At 56.1% G+C, this 4,617-nt stretch overlaps 1 long non-coding RNA gene across 1 annotated transcript; it reads left to right on the top strand.

Moving 5' to 3' along the window:
- The first annotated feature begins 489 nt into the window (after positions 1-489).
- LOC103660328 lies at positions 490-4,223 on the top strand. The gene is made up of 3 exons (XR_567779.1): positions 490-1,072; positions 1,173-1,330; positions 2,044-4,223. It is a non-coding gene; the product is annotated as an uncharacterized LOC103660328 (long non-coding RNA).
- The last annotated feature ends 394 nt before the right edge of the window (positions 4,224-4,617 follow it).

The following is a 4,617-nucleotide window of genomic DNA, read 5'->3' as shown; positions in this document are numbered from 1 at the left end:
ATCATCGGTCATCGGGTTGGTGCAAATGAGACCACGGCATGTCCATCAGCTTGGCGGAAACAGAACACGGTGATGGAGAGACTGGGAATGTGACGTAGGGAGGAACTCCAGAAAACTGTTTGGCAGCGTCTTGTAAAAGGAAACATGTGGCTGTTACGCTAACCAGCATCCCTGAGAAACCAAGGCTGTGTCCACAGAAAACTCTGTGCGGACTTGTTCACAGAAGCTTGATTCCTAAGAGCCAAAAACTGGGATCAAGCTGATGTCCTTCGGCAAATGAACGGTTAGGTGCACCCATAGCACGGGATACCGCGCAGCCGTCAACAGGAGCCAAGGACAGACACACGCAGCGCCTGGAAGGCTCTCCAGGGCGCCGTGCCACGGGAGGGAGCCGGGGCCAGGAGGGGATGGGCTGTATGGGGTTATGAATGGGGCAGGGGCATGAGGGAGGTGTGTGGTTGGAACAGCACGGCTGTGAACGGTCTTTCCCGTGACTGCGATACACTGTCCATAACCGAAGACACCGCACAGACACGTTCCACACCCTGGGGAAACCCGATAAAGGTGCGTGGCCTGTGTCAATGTCAGCATCCTGCCTGCGATGTTACAAACTGTCGTCACTGGAGGAAAATGGGCAAAGACACACAGAACCTCTCTGTGTTATTTCCTAAAACTGCATGTGAGCCTATAATTATCTCAATAAAAATTTCAATTAAGAACAAAGCTAAACACACACCTGCCGTAAAATCTGGCTGTTCCACCCTCTCGGTATGTGTGCACCCAAGAAAAACGCAGAACCATGTCTTTACGATGCGTCTCGGGTCGGTGTTCAGAGCAGGATCCTTTGTCATCTTCCCCAACTGGAAACACCCCGGGTGCTCCTCCACGGGGAATGGGGAACCGTGGGCATCCGTGGGCTGGGGTACTATTCGGCCACACGATAGGAGGGAAGTCCTACCGGGGGCACCATGGAAAGCGTTCATGCCAGACTGCAGAAGCTGGAGGAAACAAGGCGTGGATTCTGCTCACAAAACTCTAGGAAGCGCTAAGTGGTCGACAGCAATGAAAGCAGGTCAGTGGGCGTTCCGGTGGGGAGGGGGCAGGAGGAAGCTCTGGGGGCAGGGGTGAGCTCACTGCCCCAACTCTGCTGATGGCTTCGTGCACACGCGCAGGTCCAGCTGACCAAACTGCGCACTTCCAACGTGTCCAGTGCATCGTGCCTAATACAGCCGGGGATCAAAGGAACACTGAATGTGCACACGAATGAGTGGAGGACAGCTCAGGCATGGGAGCATGCGTGTTCAAATGGACAGGCAACGAAGAAGCAGAGGTGAGGAGGGGCCCAAGGAAGGAGGAGCAGCTGCAGAGTCTCCATGCAGAGTCCAGACCTGTACATCCCAAGTCCCGAGTTCAGACGCAGCCACTGTCCTGGGTTTCTGGGGTTCCTAAACACCAGACCGAAGCTGGTCTGAAGCTGGGGACCTTCGATTCCGCATCCCTGGGCCCCAGGTTACCCAGCACTTCCAGAGAAACATTGCCAGGACGCTGGGACATGTGCTCAGAGCAGGAGAGGGGCAGGAGCCCCCCCACCTCTCCCAGCACAGGACGCAGCTCCAGGGAGTGGCGGTCACTGAACGTGGCCCTGATCTTCCCCGGGAACGGCCAACCCGCCCCCACTACCTGTGCCAGATGCAGGGGCCCCCAGCCAGTGCGGCTGCTCAGGACTCAGGGCTGTGACGCGGGAGGTTGCAGGACAAGAGATCCAGCAGGACGGGGGGTGCCCGACCAGGAGGCGATGTGCGTGATACCTGGGGGAGGGGGTTGCTGGGAGGGACTAACTGCAGAGCTCGGGGTGACTTTCCAGACGGGGTGAGCAGGACAGAAGGGGCCCCTCCCCAGAGCCAGGCAGGTGACCAACACCATGCCACCTAGAATCACCTGCCAGGCAGGAGGCAGTGTGGTGCCTGCCTGAAGGGGACAGTTGCCCCGTCTGGGGCGGGGGGAGTCCGGGCCCAACTGAAGATTCTCCTGCTTCCCCAACAGGCGCCGTAGACCCTCAGGAGACCCCGGAATGTGCACACTTGCGGCCGTGCCCAGGCCTGAGTCACCACGTCCCCATCCCCGTTCTGTGTCGGGGAAAGGCAACTGCTTGGTGCTGCAGGGCAGGCCAGTCTCACTCCACTGAGGATGACCCTGGAGAGACCGTCGCCAGCGAGAATCAGGCTCCCACCCACATCCAGGCTGGAGGCTGCTACTCAGCGAGAAGGGAGGAGGCCCACCGCGGCGCCAGCAGAGTGCACGCCCTGCTCTGTGCAGTCTCTCCCTGCGTTCGCCCAAATCTTCAGGAAACCTACAAAAATCATGACATAATCAGCGGGGAGATTGTTTGTGGAAAACAGCGGGGGGGAGTCAGTTTCAGCATTAGGATCAGCTTGGAGCAGAGACTGTCCTGTGGGAATGAAGGGCACAGACAACAAGCAGGTGTGGAAGCATTCTGTACATTGTGAAGAGCTGTCCACTTGGTGGTCATTCATAACAGGGGCACTTGGGCCCTAGACACAGTCTTGGAGAGGGAGTGACGGGGCCACAAGCCTGAGTTAATGGTTGAGGACCACAGGCAGCCCCCACAGAAGCCAAGACAGAGGAGACAACCAACAGATGCTTGTGGCGTGAGGGGGAGAAGAAGAGGACCCCAAGCTCACGCGTGCCCACAAGCACACACACACGTGCGCACACACACACTCTTCAGCAGCTCTTGGAATGGTAGAGGCATGGGGGTTTCAGAGCCTGCAGCCCCTGGTGCCTGTAGGCCTGGGGTGGGAGGCCTGGTGCTTTCTCAGGGTAGGGCCCCTGGCTCGCAGGGGTGGCCCTAACCCACAGGACAGCTGCAGGCAGTCAGCTCCTGGCTCCCTGCCAGGGTTTGGAGGGGCTGAGTTTGGCCATGGGTTGGGCCCAGAGGTTCTTTGCTGGCTATAGGGTTGAGGGCTCTGGCCCTGTGGCTGAGCTGGTCACTTTGGGAACTGCAGCAGTTGTCCAGGGGAGGGGGGCAGTCAGGTCCTGCAGAGGTGGTGGACCCACAGGGCCTCGCAGCTGCTGGGAGCACAGATGCCTCTGGGGCTCCTGGGATGCTTCTGGCCTGGCTGTGCACACCCAGGGGTGCAGACATGCATCTGTGTTGGAGAAGGCAAGCAGGGCCCAGAGGCGCGAACTGGGTGCCCAAGCAGACCCAGGGAAGGGGCCGTGGGTGGGAAGGGGCCTGTGATGCAGGCCCCACCAGCTCTGGAGGTACCCCCAGTGCTTAAAACAGTAACAACCAAGCTACCTGAGTCCCAGACTAACAGAGCTGCTCTCATTTGTATCGACCTCCGTCCGGCCCTTGTCCACAGAGATGCATTTTTCCCTCACTGCAAATGTAATATGTATGTCATTTTGCGTATGGGGGGGGGGGTTGTCCACTTAACAGTACATAATAAACATTTCTCATGTTTCCACACAGGTTTCATAATCAAATTTAATAGCTGCACAAAATAACACAGCATAGATGTCCCTAATTTACTAAATAACCCCCCTATTGCTGGTGTATCAGCCACTGCCCAATTGTCATTACTAATGCCACACTGCACATCCTGGGGGGTAGTTTTGTCTTTCCAGAGGTAAACGGACTGGCCAAAGGACAGGTGTTTCTGACTGTGCACACCGTTTGCTCACGGAGCGGCCACATGGACTTCACCCCCAAGAGGAGCTGAGTTCACCTGCAGCCCCACATCCCGCGTCCCAACCACGACCTTGCCGTGGCATTGGGAGCTTTCTGCCAGCTCAGTGGGTAGCACGCAGCACCTCGAGACGGCTTCGACTGTCACTGCTCTGATAACCAGCAAGGCTCCCGCTTTTCCCAGAGCTGCCGGCCCACCGAGCTCCCCCGTGTGAGCAGCCCGATGGAAAGCTGAGCCTGCCTGCGACCGGGTCATCCTTTCCCTCTCATGCACCGTAAGGAACCCGTAGTGGGCACAGCTATTAACCCTCTGCACACCCCAGCTGGCACAACCACCTTCCCTCCCCTGGCATTTCCCCACGTACAAAGTTTTGGCTTTGTTCTTGCTGTCATCTGTCCGTGTTTCCCTCCGCGGCTTCTCGTATGGCTTCAAAGCTGAGAGCGGTCTTTCTTTGTAAGGATAATAAATGTTTCAAGATGTGCTAACTTTCCTGTTTTTAAAAAAAAGAGGTTTGGCTGTTTGAGGTATGTGCTGTCCGTTCTGGCAACGGGGCGGGGGGTGGATCTAAATTAAAATTCTTCCATGCTATCCAGTTTCTCCACATCATTCATTCTTAATTATTTTTTAATTATTATTTTAAAAAGTGTTCTAATGTCAAAAAGGTGAGGGCTTCTGGCTTGCTCTTTTTATTTCTCAAATGTCCTTTGAAATCCTCATCTGTTTGCTTCTCCAGAAGCCACTGAGTCCAGAAAAATACAGTTGGGATTGATGCAGGGGAGGCTGTGTTTGCAAATGAAGCTGGTGACATGTTCTCCCTGTAAGACGTGGGATGGATGATGTCTCTCACCCTGTCCCCAGCCCGCAGGGGCTGCAATTTTCTTTACAAAGGTCAGGCATATATTAT

The sequence above is a fragment of the Ursus maritimus genome, unplaced genomic scaffold (genome assembly GCF_017311325.1).
Source record: "Ursus maritimus isolate PB19 unplaced genomic scaffold, ASM1731132v1 scaffold_14, whole genome shotgun sequence".
NCBI lineage: Eukaryota > Metazoa > Chordata > Mammalia > Carnivora > Ursidae > Ursus > Ursus maritimus.
The sequence above is the reverse complement of the archived record's forward strand: the minus strand, read 5'-3'. Positions and strand labels throughout refer to the sequence as shown.